This window comes from Aethalodelphis obliquidens, unplaced genomic scaffold, assembly GCF_003676395.1.
Source record: "Aethalodelphis obliquidens isolate GAN/ISIS:26980383/991018 unplaced genomic scaffold, ASM367639v1 scaffold126, whole genome shotgun sequence".
NCBI classification, from domain to species: Eukaryota; Metazoa; Chordata; class Mammalia; order Artiodactyla; family Delphinidae; genus Aethalodelphis; species Aethalodelphis obliquidens.
The window spans coordinates 910,699-928,694 of record NW_020838070.1 but is presented as its reverse complement, the minus strand read 5'-3'; positions in this window follow the sequence as shown (position 1 = coordinate 928,694).

Genomic DNA, 17,996 nt, shown 5'->3' with positions numbered 1-17,996 from the left:
GAGCATCTATACAATGTACCTGCTCCACAACTACCCAGATCGCGCTCCTGGAGGCAAACCGAGGAAGTTTTCTCCTGTTTCCTTCTCCAGATATTCTATGTTATGTAAGCAAATATGTATTTTTCTTCCCACACAAATGATAGCCTACAAACATGCACACACTGTTTTTTATTGTTCACACAAATGGTACCATACTACACCAGCTATTCTTCCTCTAGTTTTTTGAAGTAATTTATCTTGCAGATCCATCCATACTATAATTCATGATACTTAATTGGATGGATAAACCATCATCAACTTTGCCAGCTCCTTGTTATTTTTTATCTTCTACAATTATAAGCAACTGTACACAGGCCACTTTGCACACATGTGTACCTGCAGGATAAATCCTCAGAAGCGAAATTGCTTGCCTGCCAATTACACACATTTATAATGTTGATCAATATTGCTAGATCGCCTTGCACAGAAGCTACCCATTTATTGCTGCCTCAGCAGGGCATGCAAAGGTCTATTTCCTACACCCTCACTAACACAAAATCTTCTCAAGCTTTCTGGTCTTTGCCTATCCCGTAGGTGAAAGATGGTTTCTCACTGCAGTTTTAATTGCATTTCTCTGAAAATGAGTCCCCGTCCCCAACCTCTGAGATTCATTCATGCAATCCGTAAATAATTAGCAGGTGCCTCCTATGTGCCAGGCACCGTTTGGGGGCCTCCTCCTCCAGCTGTCCCAGATCTGACTTCTGTTGTCTTTTCCTGTCTACCCTGCACTGGCCTGCCCTATCATATCCTCCAAGAAGCTATTTTCCTTGCTTGGCTATCCTCACCAGGTCAAGCAGGGGCGACCTCGCTTGACCTCTTCTTTAGAGGCTTAGGAGTGAGGAGAATGTAGTTTCTCTGTTTCTCGAGACTAATTCCTGTAACCCAATTAAGCAAAGCTGAGAGGTGGGGGACATGTGTCTTGAGGTCAGAGTTAGCCCTGAGTCCTTGGGCTTCTCAGACCCACCCAGTCCAATGGGTCAGTCAATGCCTAACACTCTGGGGTGTTAGAAAGGAAAACAAAGAGCAGGTACCTGGACACTTGTCTGTATTCAGTGGATATTATTTGCTTCATGACTGGCTGGTTGAAATTCCTCAGATTAGGCGCCTCCTAAATGTAAAATATGGTTAAGAGCAGGACTATTCAGATTAAAGCGAGGAAGACAAGATGTTAGGATCATTGTTCTCTTCTTAGAGAGAAACCTCTGAACTGTTTCTCAAATGCTCCTTTTGTTGGGTTCCCAGCACACTTGACCTCATCGTAGGGTAACTGTTCCTTTGCCGGCCTTCTCCGCAAGGCTAGAAATCAACTAGTCTGTGTCTTTGTTCATCTTTGTATCTCTCCTCAGAATAAAGGCAGAATCAACACATGGGAATTTTGAATGAATATCTTCCTGCCTTCCAGTTCTGAAGGATAGCGTCCTCGCGAAGACCTCCACCATTCTCTAATAGCTTAACTAGAGGGATCTCCAGTTCATCCCATGTTTGGCTGCCAAAGAGTTTTCTTCCCAAAGCACACGCTAAGCCAGTCACTTGTGGGGGTGCCCTGTGGCCTACTAAATGAAACACATATTCCTTAGCCTGGAATTTAAGGGCCTCTGTGGTGATATGCTCCAGTCTACCTTTCCAGTCCTTTTTTCCACTACCTCATGCGCCAATCAAGAGGAATTACTCAATGCTTCTTAAGTGTGCCCACATTCCACCCCCCTGCCTGTGCCCTTGGCAGCCCTCCTCTGCCTGGAACGCTTTCCTCTTTGTTTGCCTTCCATCACTGATGCCCTCTTCTGTCTCTCTCCCCACCCCACCCTTTGTTTAAAAAGTAAGAGTAATCACTATCAAAATTCCAATGGCATTTTTCACAGAAGTAGAACAAATAATTCTCAAATGTGTATGGAACCATGAAGGATCCAAAATAGCCAAAGCAGTCTTGAGAAAGAAGAACAAAACTAGAGGTATCACACGCCCTTATTTCAAACTATACTACAAAGCTACAGTCATCAAAATGGTATGGTGCTGGCATTAAAAACAGACACACAGATCAATGGAAAAGAATAGAGAGCCCCAAAAGAAACCCATGTATATGTGATCAATGAATTTATAACAAAGAAGCCAAGAACATACAATGGAGAAAGGACAGCCTCTTCAATAAATGATGTTGGGAAAACTGGACAGACATATGCAAAAGAATGAAACTAGACCACTGCCTTATACCATACACAAACATCAACTCAAAATGGATTAAAGACTTGAATGTAAGACCTGAAACCACAAAATTGCTAGAAAAAAACATAGATGGGGACTTCCCTGGTGGCACAGTGATTACGAATCCACCTGCCAGTGCAGGGGACACAGGTTCGAGCCCTGGTCAGGGAAGATCCCACACACCATGGAGCAACTAAGCCTGTGCACCACAACTACTGAGCCTGAGCTCTAGAGCCCATGAGCCACAACTACTGAACCCCGTGCACCTAGAGCCCATGCTCCACAGCAAGAGAAGCCATTGCAATGAGAAGCCTGCACACCACAACTAAGAGTAGCCCCTGCTTGCTGCAACTAGAGGAAGCCTGTGCGCAGCAACAAAGACCCAACGCAGCCAAAATAAGTAAATGAAAAAAAAAAAAGAATAGAACTACTGAATGATCCAGTATTCCACTTCTGGGTATTTATCCAAAGAACACAAAAATACCAATTTGAAAAGACACGTGCACCCCTATGTTCATTACAGCACTATTTACAACAGCCAAGATATGGAAACAACCTAAGTGTCCATGGATGGATGAATAGATAAAGAAGTTGTGACATACACACAATGGAATACTACTCAGCCATAAAAAAGAATGAAATCTTGCCACTTGTGACAACATGGATGGACCTTGAGGGTATTATGTTAAGTGATGTAAGTCAGACCAAGAAAGACAAACACTGTATGATTTTACTCCTATGTGGAATCTGAAAAAACAAAACAAAACAAATGAACAGGGAGCTCTCTAGTGGTCCAGTGGTTAGGACTCTGAGATTCCACTGCAGGGGGCACAGATTCAGGGAACTAAGATCCCACTGGTCTGGGAACTAAGATCCCACATGCTTTGGTGTGACCAAAACAAAAAAACAAAAACCAAAGAAACCCCACAAGTGAACAAAAAGCAAAAAAACAAGCTTGTAGATACAGAAAATAGACTGGTGGTTTCCAGAGGGAAAAGGAGTTGGGGGTGGGCGAAATGGGTGAAGGGGATCAACCGTATGTCAATAGAGGGTAACTAGACCTTTAGTGTTGATTGCTTTCTAGTGTATACAGATGTCAAATTATAATGTGGTACATATGATATTTATGTAATGTTATATATCAATTTTACCTCAATAAAAGAAAAAAGGAAGAATATTTTAAAACTTAAATGAACAAACAAACAAAAAGTAAGCGTCATTGGTTTTTAAAAAGATGAAAGAAAATAAATTTTACATAACCATCCAGGTCCTCTTTTTTCTTTTTTCTTTTTTTTTTGGGCCACCTGTGTGGCATGCAGGATCTTATTTTCCCAACCAGGGATCGAACCCCTGTCCCCTGCAGTGGACTCATGGAGTCCAAACCACTGGACCTCCAGGGAGTTCTCCAGGTCTTTCTCAAAATGTAATTGCCCCCAAAGACTCCTGTTCAGATCGATCCACCAGCAGGATATCACCTACCCCCACGCCTTAGCTCCCCAGTCAGACTGCTGTCTATATGTCTCCCATGAAGCTCTATCTTGCCCAATCTGTGTACATTTTTTCTTTTTTTTGCAGAGCTGTGTGGCATGTGGGATCTTAATTCCCTGACCAGGGATCGGATCCCCGCACGCACAGCCCACAGTGGAATCACAGAGCCCTAACCACTGAACTGCCAGGGAATTCCCTCTTTCCCACTTCGAGTATGAGAAATGGGAAGAGTTTGGGACCTGTCACCAAGGTCCCTTCAGACCCTCCTCTAAGAGGGGTTTCCTCTTGGCTCAGAGCTGCCCCACTAGTGTCAGGAGATAATGTCACCCCATTATCTCCTGACACAAGCCCTACAGAGAACAGTGGGCACCCGTGCCTGGGACTTGGGAGAAAACTGTCCTGTCTGCCCTTTTCCTGAGGGAGGTTATCATGGTTACATGTCTAACTGACTGGAAGGAGGAGCGTTTTTTCGCTTCCAGTCCGTGGAAGGGACGAGGCCAGGAAAAGGAAATGGAAAGTCATCTCCCCTTGCCCTGCGGCCCTGGTCTCCCCCACTAAGCAGATGGGCTGGGGCACTTGTCTGTTAAAAAAGTCCCATCTACGTCCTTGGGAGGTGGTGTGTGCCCTGGCCAGGCTGGAGGAAGACAACCTGGGCCTTCCCCAGGGTTTGCTTCTGGTGCCTTCCACAGAGGAAAGAGTGGTACCTTGGAGTTCCAAGAGCCCAGTTTTAATTCTTACTCCACATCCAATAGCCAGATAACCTTGACCAAGTGCCTTCATCTCTCTTAGCCTAAAAATAGAAAGAACTTCACCTTCTCTACCTTCCACATAGGCTATTCTCAGCACCTAAAGAGAAAATGTACCCAAGAGTGTTTTGCAAGTTGTATTTTTTAAGTGTTATTTATGCCCTGCCTTATTTTGGGCAATGGATTTCCAAGAGGCTTGAAAGATACAGAAGACATAAACTAGCATAAATTAAAAGTGTGATTAGCAGAGGTAAAAAAGAGTGAGAACATAATGAGCCCCAAATGAGGTTAAATGCATCCCTTGTTTGCTACAGGTGGATCTCAAGGTTGCTGAATCTTGTGGAAGTGTTTTCTGAATCTGTGAAAGGGGTTGCTTGGGTGGTGGTGTTTCAGGGTGTCCAGCATGGAGACTGAACCCTCACAGCAGGGCTTACACATTCTGGATGGGCCCCAGATCTCCATGGACAGGGACTGGTCCCAACTTCACCCTCTGCATAGATGTTACTGCTTTAGTCCAGCCCAGATCCACCTGAACCTGGAGGCAGCCAGGTCCTTCTAACCATCTGTCCACCCCCACCACCCTGCGCAACTAGCATTATCCCCCTCTGGGGACAGACCCACCTGCCTCCCACTTAGACACTCATTTAAAACAAAAACAACAGGGCTTCCCTGGTGGCGCAGTGGTTGAGAGTCCACCTGCCGATGCAGGGGACACGGGTTCGTGCCCCGGTCCAGGAGGATCCCACATGCCGCGTAGCGGCTGGGCCTGTGAGTCATGGCCGCTGACCCTGCGCATCCGGAACCTGTGCTCCGCAGCGGAAGAGGCCACAACAGTGAGAGGCCCGCGTACCGCAAAACACCACCAACAACAAACCAGCTCTATTGACATATGTAATATACATATCATAAGTTCACCCTTTTCAAGTGTACCATTCAATGGGCTTTAGTATACAGACCCTCTAAACCTCTTGTAATGAGCAGCAGACTAATCAGAACTTCTTTGCCACCAAGACCAACTTGCTTCCTTTTCCTTTGCTCTCCCTCCACCCTAATACTTCTGAAGGAACCAGTCATAAGAGTCTGCACTCAAAATCGGAAAAGTTGCCCTGTATTTCCAGGATTTTCCATCTCTGACCCATCTCTTTGGCTGGTGTCCATGTTAGATGGGCTCTCCCGAAAGTAATAACTGGACCTGGGGATGGTGCACAGGGCACAGAAAAGCCAGGGCATGATCTCGGAGTTTTGTGAGACTGAGAAACGCCCAGTGAGGATCCAGGCGGTGGGAGGCTGTGGGTACGAGTGGCCCAGAGAGCTGCAGCACTTGACAGATCACATTGTTAGACCGTGACTCACTCCCACCGCCGCTGCTGACGCTGCACCGCAGTCTGGAAAGCTGAACCTCTCAGCCTGGCCTTCAAAGGAGGGCCGTTCGGACTGTGGGTGGACCCCCTGAGTCAGCCTGTGAGGGCCAGGCTGGGCTGGCAGACTTGGGATCTCTTTATTCCCGAGCTGGACTGTTTCATGCCCCTTGACCCCACACGTTCAAAGGTCATGTGTTGGGAGCCTGAAAGGCGCAAGGAAAGGTGTCCTCTTTGTGCTTTTCAACAGAGGAGGGGGACCTATCTGAGCTCCTGACCTTCCTCCCCAAAAGATTTGGGCTCTGGGGCTTCCCTGGTGGCGCAGTGGTTGAGAGTCCGCCTGCCGATGCAGGGGACGCGGGTTCGTGCCCCGGTCCGGGAGGATCCCACATGCCGCAGAGCGGCTGGGCCCGTGAGCCATGGCCGCTGAGCCTGCGCGTCCGGAGCCTGTGCTCCGCAACAGGACAGGCCACAGCAGCGAGAGGCCCGCGCACGGCAAAAAAAAAAAGATTTGGGCACTGCTGACTGGCTGTGGGGACCCAAACTCCAGCTCTGGAGTTAGTGAGAATCAAGCAGACCGCTTCCCGTGCCCTCACAAGGCACTCTCTCATTATTTTCTTCCCCATGTTCAAGATTATTTCTTGACCTGTGGCCCTCACATGCCTTTCTCTTCTCCTCTCTCCTCCTCCCCATCACCCTACTGTTTCCCATCCACTACATCAGCCCATCAGATCTTTCACAATATAAAGAAGAGAGGAGGTGGGGCTTCCCTGGTGGCGCAGTGGTTGAGAGTCTGCCTGCCCGGTGTAGGGGACACGGGTTCGTGCCCCGGTATGGGAAGATCCCACATGCCGCTGAGCGGGCTGGGCCCGTGAGCCATGGACGCTGAGCCTGCCCCACTCGCCGCAGCTGGGGAAGGCCCTCGCATGGAGGCGAGGACCCAACACAGCCAGGAATAAATAAATAAAGAATTAAGAGGGGGGAAAACAACTATACCCCAATAAAAAAAGTGGAAAACAATAAATCATAATTCGAATGTGTTTGCAGTTGCATTTAGTGGACAAAAAAATAATAATTAGGTGGGGGGGGGAATGCCTTCCACGTCTATCTCACTCAATTGCTTTAGGATTCCCTCTGTTTTGAGCATCCATTGACGTCTGGATCTCCAAAAAGATGGTCCCACCTCAGGGGCCTGGGGACGGGCTGCTGAATCATTTCCCTCTGCAATTCTAGCTCATCACAAGTCCACTCTCCCTGCGTGCTTGGGCTAGGAGTGGACTGGGGTGTTGAAAGTGTGACCCAGAAGTCCCTGTCTGGTGGAGGAACTTAGATGAAAATAGTGAAATACTATTTCCCAGAGCAGTATGTTCCCAGCTGCAAAGCCTACAAAACACTGAAGCTCCAGAGAGTGGTTGAGATGGTGGCAAGAGTCCTTCAAAAGGCTTCCTTAAAGCCCTCGTGGGAACCATCACATGTATGCGGTCACAATTTCTAACCCTCCCTAAGCAAAGCCAGGTAGAGTGTCCATTATCCAGGGAAATTAACTCTGGGCTGTACTGGGGAAGCTGTCCCTGGGTTAGGTGTCTTTAAGAACAAGATCCCTGGGGACTTCCCTGGTGGCGCAGTGGTTAAGAATCTGCCTGCCAGCGCAGGGGACACGGGTTCGAGCCCTGGTCCAGGAAGATCCCACATGCCGCGGAGCAACTAAGCCCCGTGCGCTACAACTATTGAGCCTGTGCTCTAGAGACCACAAGCCACAACTACTGAGCCTGCGCGCCTAGAGCCCATGCTCCACAACAAGAGAAGTCACCACAGTGAGAAGCCTGCGCACCGCAATGAAGAGCAGCCCCCGCTCGCCGCAACTAGAGAAAGCCCGCGCGCAGCAACGAAGACCCAACGCAGCCAAAAATAAATCAATAAATAAATGTATAAAGAACAAGATCCCCGAATCCAGCGGTCTTTCCCCTGCCCCAAGCCACTTCCGTTGCCTTCAGATCATGTGAGGAAACCTGGGAGTGGACGTGGTGGGAGACGGGCGGTGCGGTCAACTAGGAAAGCTACAAGATGGGAAGACTTGCTCCACCTAATAAGGGGAGAGGGGGGAAGAAGCCGAATCAGGTTTCTTGAAACAGTATTTTCTCTTCTATGGGAATAGCCAAGTGTATCTGGGGGAGACAAAGAGGAGCTTCCTATCTGGGGAGGAGGTCGGCCGCTTAACATGTGTTGGGACACCGTCTCATAGCAAGAGCTACACAGGCACTTGGACCAGCTCACTGCCTACTCACAGCCACCCCGTAAGGCGTGTTCTTACCCCCATTTTCCCAGTGAGGCTCTGAGAAGTGAAGTCGCTGGCAGCGGCCTCACGGCAGATTTGGGACACGAGCCCAGGCCTTCTGATTGGAAGCCTAGTGGTTGTGGCACTATTGTGCCTTGTCACCCCACCCCCACGAGGCTGGTGCCTAGGGTCATTGCTGATTCCGAGGTCCCCACCATAGGCCCCTGTCCTTGACCCAAACAACTGCCCTGTTCAGTGTTTGGGAGGAAGCTGGAATGGCTCATACTCAGGGCTCAGAGACCCCTGGCCGCTCTCCCAGGCTGTTCTTCCCAAGAGGTTCTTAGGCTCGAGTTTTACACTTCCCTCCACCCCACACCCTCCTAGCCCCAGCTGCCTTGGAAGCAGGGAGAAGGAGGCAAGACCAGAAGGCTTTTGTTTTCCAAAGATGGAGAAATGGCTGAAATCCCGGCATCTGCCCCAGAAGACAGAGGCAGCTCTGGATTTCCTGCTGCTCCCAACACGGGCCAGATAATTGGAGACAGATTTTGGGGCTTGGGTTGGGGAGGTGAAGCTTGAAGTACAGTCATCCGGTCTCCTGTAAGTCCGTGTGTGCGTGCGCGGGCGCGTGCACTGCTTTGTTGGAGTTTCTTTGTTAGTAGTGAATGTATGTGTGTGTGTAGACATCTGTGTTTGAGACAGCGTGTGTATGCGTCTAAGTGCATGTGTCTGAGTGTTTGTGCGGCACGCCCATGTTCCTTGTACTTCTTTGTTCGTGTATAGGACTCTGTGCGTGTGTGTGTGTAAGAAAGTGTGTAAGCCGCGTCTGGCTCTCTGTGAGTGGCTCCCTTGTTTTGTTCTGTCCCTTTGTGAGAGTCAGTTCAGCCTGGGGAGATCTCACGAGCTCTTTAGGGTCCTATTACTCAAGACGGGGTGATTAAATGTAAAACAATAATTAAGATAAGAAAATAAAAGGCAGGAAGGCAGATGGCCTTCAGGGAGAGGGTATGAGGGATAGAAACAGCCAGAGTAGAGTCAGAAGGGAGAGCAGAGGTTCTCTTTTAAGGGGTACAGATAAAACCCCAGCCCCTCCCCCAACCTCTCTAAGAGAGAAAGGCACCATGCACTTCCAGAGAGGTTCAGCTTTCTCCACACTTCCAGGGTTGGGCAGGGGAGGGAGCTGCTAGTGCCTTCCTGCCCGAATCGCCACCCTGGAAAGATTACCAGCCACTTTCTTCTAAGCCCTTCTGTGCATATAAGTAAGTTCTTTGGGCTACAGATGAGATACAGACCAGTTGGGAAGAAGCCTAAATCATAACACTTACACCCAGTCATTGTGTACTTGCTGCATGTTGGACCCTGGGTTGCACACTGGACATACTTTTTGTATCAACACTGTGTATATATATGTATGTATGCGTGTGTGTATGCGTGTATGATTTCATCAAACCACTTATGAGCTGGACCATACCTCTCGGCAGAGGAAACTGAGGCCTATGATAGAACCAGGACTCTTTTCTTCTTTAACCTTCCATGATTCCCCCCAAGTGATAATCCATTTGTTCATTCAACAGACAGGTACTGAACACCTGTCTTCCTTAGGCAGGATGCTAGTATCATGGGGGGGACACAGATGAGCCAGATGTAGTTTCTGCCCTCCTGGAGGCCACCCGCTAGGGGGGGAGTCAGTGACGCTCGGAGGACTGAACTCGCCACTCTATTTGGGACTGATCCCACTCAGCGCCGGAGCAACGTGGCTGTTAGAGAGTCAGGGATTTTTTGGACTGGGGCAAGATTTGCTCCTAGAATTAGTTGTTCCTTATAAGGACATTTGAGATAAGGACTGGCTGGGGAAGAGAAGACGTGGGGGGAAGTGGAGGGCAGTGACTGTGTGTGCTGGGGCTGGAGGCGGAGGAGGGGGAGACTTCCAACTGGTCCGCTTCACAGCCCAGCATTCGCTGGGTGGATATGTTGTCCTTAGATGGTCCAGCCCCTCTGGAAGGAGGAAGGAGGGAAGCAGGGGAAATGCACACACCCTCGCCTCTCTAGACTGGTCTCTGAGGTCCCAGGGTGGCTGATTGGGGGTGGGGAGGCTAGAGGCCCCTATTAGCTCCTGGCGACCTGACTCAATTCTCTAGTGCAGCGGCTTCAGAGCCGCCGCCAGCTTTCTCTGGCCTAAATCGCTTCCAGTTTGTTTAGTCAAAACCCTTGGCCCCAACATCAAAGCCCCTTTGGAGTTTCTGGGGGTTGTTGTTCTTATATGGTGTTTATTTCAGAGATGGTTCTGCTGTCACTGGCTGTGTGGGGTGGGACAGGAGGGGCTGCTGGGGCCCTTGATTTCAGAGACATCGGGTTGGCCTGGGTGGAGGGCTACCAGACAGTGTCTAGGGCAACTGTCCCCGGGGCACTGTGTCCCTCACGCCTGCCTCTGCCTGGGGAGAGCACAAGGGGTAGCTGCCTTCTCACCTGCCCAGGGCCCCGCAGAGGAGCCTCCATTCCGTTCAAATTTATGCCAGACATTTCAGTCTGGGCTTCCAGGGGTCAAGTCCACACCACCTCCGCACAACCCCCATACAACCCTCACCTCAGAATCCGCGGGCTCACTCCAAGCAAACAGCGCTCCACTCTACACCTCACCATCTCAGCCCCTCCGCACCCGGGCCTGGAGCCCAGCTCCTTCAACACCTCCTCCCCTTCTTTAAGTCTTTACAGCTTTTCTTTTCATCTGATTGGCTGAATGTGTACTCAGCTATTTGACAAACGCTTGGCTCCGTTAGGCTCTGGAATCCGCACCTTTCTTACTTCTGAGTTCCTGCAGGTTAGAGCAGAACCCCTCCCTCCTATGGCCCATTCTCCAGCACCTGGCAGGGTGTGTGCACACGGAGAAGAGGGATGCTCTGTCCAGACAGCGGATGGAGGTGCTGCTTCTTTTTTTTTTAATTCGTTTATTTTTATTTTTGGCTGTGTTGTGTGTTCCTTGCTGTGCGTGGGCTTTCTCTAGTTGCGGTGCGCAGGTTTCTCATGGCAGTGCCTTCTCTTGCAGCACAGCACGGGCTCTAGGCATGCGGGCTTCAGTAGTTGTGGCATGCGGGCTCAGCAGTTGTGGCTTGTGTGCTGTAGAGCACAGGCTCAGTAGCTGTGGTGCACAGGCATAGTTGCTCTGCGGCATGTGGGATCTTCCCCGACCAGGGCTCGAACCCATGTCCCCTGCACTGGCAGGCGGATTCTTAACCACTGCGCCACCAGGGAAGCCTGGAGGCGCTGTTTTCAGGGAAGCTGATAGCAGAGGATGCAGGGCTGGTGGCCTGGGTGGAGGTAAGCTCCTAGGACTGGCCCTGGGAAAAAATCTGCACTGAGTGAAGAGGAAGCCAACTCCAGGCCTTAGCCATTCGCCGGAGCATGAACAAAAGGTGAGAGAGAGAGAGGGAGAGGGAGAGAGAGAGAAGAGGACAGTAACAGGGCCAGGTCTTTGGTAACCAGTTGTTGAACAGAAAAGTTTCCAACCAGGGGAATTCCCTGGCAGTGCAGTGGTTTGGGCTCAGTGCTCTCACTGCTGAGGGCCTGGATTCAATCCCTGGTCAGGGAACTAATATCCCACATCCCACAATCTGTGCAGTGCGGAAAATAAAAAAGAGAGAGAGAGAAGTAAGATGTTTTCATAGCCAAAAATGTAATTAAAAGAAACTATCACTATTAAAAAAAAAATTCCAACCATGAGCTACAAGGACAAAGTCCTCTCTGGGTCAACTACCTTCTTCCTAGGGTGTTACTAAGAGCCAGAGGGGTCTCCAGACCCTCCTTAACCTATCTACTCTCCCTCCACCGCCTCATTTACCTCTGTTTCTTTCTCCTATCATCGTCCCGGGCTATGCCCTTCCTGCCTTCTTAACTCCCCATCTGCTCCCTCAAAGGGAACTAACTTGAGTGCACGAATGGCCATCTTTAGTGCCCCCACCCCCATTGGACAAATTCTTTACCATCACAATCACATGCTAAAAATGGGATCCCTGCTGGGACAGGTGGAGGTAAGACTAGGAGTGGACTTAGCCATCATCCCTGCCGTGGGACAATGGCAAAGTCTCTGAGTCTGAATCTCCCGCATTTTGCACACGCTTGTGAGCCAAGAGCTAGGTCTTTACAGGGGCTCCAGTCTAAGAACGTGGCGAGCACGGGTGACCTCCTTGCTTTGTGGACTCTCCCACAGGGAGCCTAACTGGTGGTTCCCCCAAGATGTGGTAATTCACACAGGCTCCCCATCCCTAAACCAGTGTCTTCAATGCTCTAAGGAGCTGGTCTTCTGATCGGGGGGAATGCAGTTTTGAGCCACTCTCTCCCAGGGTGGCCCCTTGGCTCCATGGTATAGCAGGTGCCTCCCTCCGCACCCCACTCTATGCCCGCCCCGCCTTGCAGACTCTCATTAGTCAGTAATGTTAATGTGGCTGCAGCTAGTGATTAAGACCGTTGGTTGGACTGAGGGTTAGCGATCAACATCCCTGGCATAGCTGCTAATCCTTTGGAAATATGTTTTTAATAATCATAGGGGAGGAGGTCAGGCTGGGTGGTCCTGGGAGCTAGGATCCAACGTCTCCTGCTCCCCCAGCCCTCCGTTCCCATGGTTTCTCCTAGGCAGGCACTCTGGGGTGTATTGGGGCAGGGGACTCACTTGGTAAGACTGGCCAATCCGCAGCAGATGGAGGTGGTGCCTGGTACACAGCTGCCTCTGCTAACAGGGCAGGGACAGGATTGTTTCAAGGGTGTGGCTGGTGTAGCTGAATGAAGTGCCCCAGGGTCAAGAGGCTTTAGCCACGTGGAAGGATTAATTCTGAGCCCCGTATTGCTCACTCCTATGCCTGATGCCCAGAGAGGAGCCATGAGTGCCAAGGATCCCCTCACCAAAGCAGCCCAGTTCCGGAGATGTCCTCAGTCTCTCTCAGTCAGGAAAGCCTCAAGTCAAAAGGGCTCTGCTTCCGTTCCCTTAGGTTTCTCGGGCCTGCCGATCGTCCCATTCAATCATCTAGTTTATGTAATGCCTTTAATAATACACAATTATAATTGTCCTATGAACAGCATACTAGCAGGCACATAATAAATATAAACTATATAGTAATATATTACGTGTAATAATATAATCATTACGGTTAACATTTTATGGACTGCCTACTCTGTCAGGCCCTTTATACAGATTAACTCTTGTGTTCCTAGCACCCTGCCAAGCAAGCCTTATTATCCTGTTTTATATGGAGAAATCTGAGACTCAGGGAGGTTAACTTGCTCAAGGTCACAGAGCTAATAAGGGGTGGGGCCAGCATCAACCCTAGGTCTCTGGTTAATTTCAAACCCATTCTTTCCAGTCTGACACTGTAGGGAACTTAGAGAATAAAATGATATAGCGTCAGCACCATTAAAACACTGATAACCCCGGACACCACACACACACGCGCACACACACACACACACACACACACACTAAAAGTTAGGTGACAGCACAAAATAGCTTTTGGAAGGCTGCTGATGCCAGGTACTACATGCAAGGAGGGCTCAGGGTGTGGTACTGGCAGTAAATGTCACAGTTTGGAGGAGGGAGAAGCCACCAAGGGCAGCAGGAATGGCTGAAGACTTTGCAGAGGGAGGAAAGGGATTTAACGGGTGGGTAAGAGCTGTGGTGGGAAGGACAGGAGCAAAGGTACACAGGTGGGAATTCAGTGGCAGTGAGGAGATCAGACTGGTCTACTCCATCCTGATAACTTCTGTCCGCCCACTCACCATCCCTGTAAGCAGGCCTGCCCTTAACATCTGCGGATCTTGGGGCAAGAGGACCGATAAAAAGCTGCAAACAAAATTTCTAAATATTTAAAAGTTATGGGACTTCCCTGGTGGCGCAGTGGTTAAGAATCCTCCTGCCAATGCAGGGGACCCGGGTTCGATCCCTGGTCTGGGAAGATCCCACATGCCGCGGAGCAACTAAGCCCATGTGCCACAACTACTGAGCCCGCGTGCTGCAACTATTGCGCAGCACGCGGGCTCAGTAGTTGCGCACCTAGAGCCCGTGCTCCGCAACAAGAGAAGCCACTGCAATGAGAAGCCCGCGCACCACAACGAAGAGTAGCCCCCGCTTGCCGCAACTAGAGAGAAAGCCCGCGCGCAGCAGCGAAGACCCAGAGCAGCCAAAATATAAACAAATAAATAAAAAGAAAACAAAATAAAAGTTATGACAAGGACCTACTGCATAGCACAGGGAACTCTGCTCAATGTTCTGCAATAACCTAAATGGGAAAAGGATTTGAAAAAGAATAGATACATGTATATGTACAACTGAATCATTTTGCTGTACACCTAAAACTAATACAACATTGTTAATCAACTATAATCCAATATAAAATAAAAATTTTAAAAAATACAAGTTATAAATCAAATGTTAAATAAGACCTATCTCTTACCTTGACAAATCTACTTTTAAAATCACTTTGGAGTTTAGTGCTGGAATGTGGCGGCGCTGCCCCACCTACCTACTTTCTCTTCCCACCAGCAGGTCCTTTCTGCCCTGCTCAAGTGAGGACACCTCCCCAGCCCACATGTGCAAGCCCCACCCACCCCCATAGCCAGCCCGCTCTTGACCACCATCAACCCTGAGGGTATCCACACTTGTATTTGGCCTGCCCTTGGTGGGAAGGATGGATGGGGAAGGAGCTCTGCAGGCCTTGGAAACAGTCTGGGGTCACTTAGATAGGAAATTCTGGGGATCAGTGAGGCCCTCAGCTCAGGGACAAAATTTAAGGATGCCAAGAAACTCAGTAATAATGATAAATAATACTTTAATGCGATATTTTAAATATCAAAATTAATGTAAAAGACCCATAATAAACAAAATATCAAAATTTTTAATAAAGATGGGATCGGTATTACTGATTTTTTTTTTTTCCATTCAGACTTCAATATAGTTCCACACAGGGCTTGGCCAGGAACCCAGAGCGTGATCTAGAAGGGAGCATAGAGGGGGCCCTGTAGGCTCTGGGTAGGTACATCCCATGGACTCTTTGTTCTGTGGGGTAGAGAGCAATGGGAGGCTCCCAGAACAGAGGACCTTCTTTTTTAGAGCCTAAGGGTGATGCATACTAACTGTGAGCTTCACGATACATCCAGCATCTAGCAGAGGGCCTGGCATGTAGTAGGTGCTCAATAAATACTTTTTTTTTTTTTTTTTTTTTTTTTGCCGTACTCGGGCCTCTCACTGTTGTGGCCTCTCCTGTTGCGGAGCACAGGCTCCGGACGCGCAGGCCCAGCAGCCATGGCTCACGGGCCCACCCGCTCCGCGGCATGTGGGATCTTCCCAGACCAGGGCACGAACCCGTGTCCCCTGCATCAGCAGGCGGACTCTCAACCACTGCGCCACCAGGGAAGCCCAATAAATACTTCTTGAATAAGCAAATGGATAGCACTAACTTCCAAAATCAATCACAGTCATATCCATTACAAGGTTCCTGGGACAGTGACTCCCAGTGCAGCCCCAGCACCCCTGTTATCATCACGTTGTTGTAGCCTGGGTCAAGGCCATGAGTCAGAGGACAGAGGCAGGGAATGTGTCAAGACTTAGAGAGGAGACTGAGCGAGGATCCTGGACCGGTTGGGGGCAGAAGGAGGCAAGGCTGTGGTTGAAGAGAGTGTGAGGTCCAGGAGGAGATCCAGGTGAGACGGAGGCCAGGGGTCTCAGAGGCTCAACCAGAGCTGGGTTTGGAAGACAGAGGAAGAGGGAGGGGACCCAGGCTTAGGGTGGCGGATGGGGAGGGGAGAAAAGAGCTAGTTCTGGGAGGACCAAGGGGCAGGCCAGGGAGTTAGCCAGAGTAAGATGCAGGGGAGGGAGCTACGGAGACTGGCAGGAAGAGCACAGGATCTGGAAGGAGTGACGGGTGTGTGTGTTTCTGCACAGTGATTAGAGGCCTGGAGAAAGGGAGTGAAAGCCTCGAATGGGGATCCCAGGAGCCAAGAACAGGTCCTTTCCTCAAGAAATGTTCTGGGCGGACCCCTCTCCCCTGACTCGGGTTACACACTGGTGTTTCCTATTTCAGGCCCTAAGCCCTAGCCCGATCCCCTGGCCTCCACCCCCGCCTCCCTCCCTCTTGCCTCCACCTTCCCCAGGGAGGGACAAACACACTTGATATATGAAGTGTTTCCACCTCTATGCTTGGGAATCCCACAAAGGCTTCAGTGTGTGGTGGCCCCTCCTCCCCTCCCCCGCAGTCCCTCCCCTTCATCCTTCCGTCTGGGAGTCTGGGAATGCCTCCTTTTCCCTGGAGGTGTCAGAGAGAAGGTGGACAAGCTGTGGGTTGGGAGGTTCCCTGTCCTCTCCAGCCATGTCCCTTCCATGACGGGTGGGCGGGCACGGAATGATGACCATTGGTTTCTCCGGCTTCCCACCAGGGCCCGGTTCTGGAGGTCAGAGGGTGGGTGGGAGGGCTTTGCTTCTAATTTGCCTCTTTGCTTACCCTGCCCACCTCACTCCTTGCTGCCAAAGCCCCCTCCCACAGGTCGGGGGAGTGTTTTCTCCATACAGGAACCCAAAGGAGAAAGAAAACTGAGTTTTCAAATGCACCCTATGTGCCAGGCCATTTTACAAAAGTCATCTCAATTCCTTCCTGGAAAGCTTTTGAAATAGGTATTTTAACAGCCGAAGACAAGGTGAGGCAAGCAAAGTTGGATGTAGTATGGCCAGGGTTCAAGACCATGGACTTAGGCAGCGGACAGACCTGGGACCAAATCCCAGCTCTCGGCTTCATGAGCTCTCAGACTGGGGCAAGATTTTTATCCCCCAAAGCTTCAGTTTCCCCATCCCTAAAGGAAGGGTATAAGGCTCTTCACAGACTTGTTGGAAGTATTAAGTAAGATATGGTTCATGAAATACGTGGGAAGAGGTATGTAGTAGATGCTGAGATCATTATTTTTGGACAGTCCCATAACTGGTAGGGGGCAGAGCAATCCCTGAGCTTTCCACTCCCCGACAAGGCTCTTCTCAAGAGGGTCGGAGCCCTTGGCCCAGTGGAGTGGGCTGGGGGGACAATGAGGCTAGGCAGAGTCAGCAAGCCAGTGTGTGTGTGTGTGTGTGTGTGTGTGTGTGTGTGCACGCGCACGTGTGTGTGTGTGTCGGAGAGACCTCCCTTCCAATTCCCAGGGACCCTCTGTGGAAGTACAGATGGCGCGAGGACTCTAAAAGAGCCTGAAGTCAGGGAGCCCTGAGGACACAGACATCCCACTTCCCACCCACAGGCAGGGGGAGGACCCACTGCAACGCCATGGGTGGTCTCCTGGACCAGCTCCTCCTCTGATTCAGGGAGAAGCTGCAGCTGGCCCAGGGCCACACCAGCCCCTCACACCACCAGCCACGCCACGTCTCCATCACTCTGATGCTTCCTGCCCCAGTAGTACAGCAAAGAGTGGAAATGGGCACACTCAGGGTGTCTGGAGTAACGTCTTAGGTGTGAACAAGCGAGATGATGTGCTGAGCATACAAACACACGTCCCAGGCACGCATGCGGGGGATACGATTTGGGTGTATGTGCATTACATCTTATATGCGAGGGGGTGCCTGTGTGCATACACATTTGTGGTCACACAACTTCCAGACTTACCCTGGGGTCCCTGGGTGTATGTGGGTGCCATGTGCCAGGATATGTGCATGTGTCCACGTGTGTGACTGCATGTCAGACAAACTCCCTGGAGCTGCGGCTCTGCAGGAAGGGTCAGATGGCAGTCTGAGACACTTTTCATGTGTCAGGAAAACCAGGCTCCCCTTTCAGGAAGCCTTCCCAAGGAAAATAAACTAGCCCAGCTCCTGGGGCAAAGGGGGAGGGAGCGGGGCATGGGGAAAGAGAGAAGGTGACTGAGCATGGTGGAGGAGGTCAC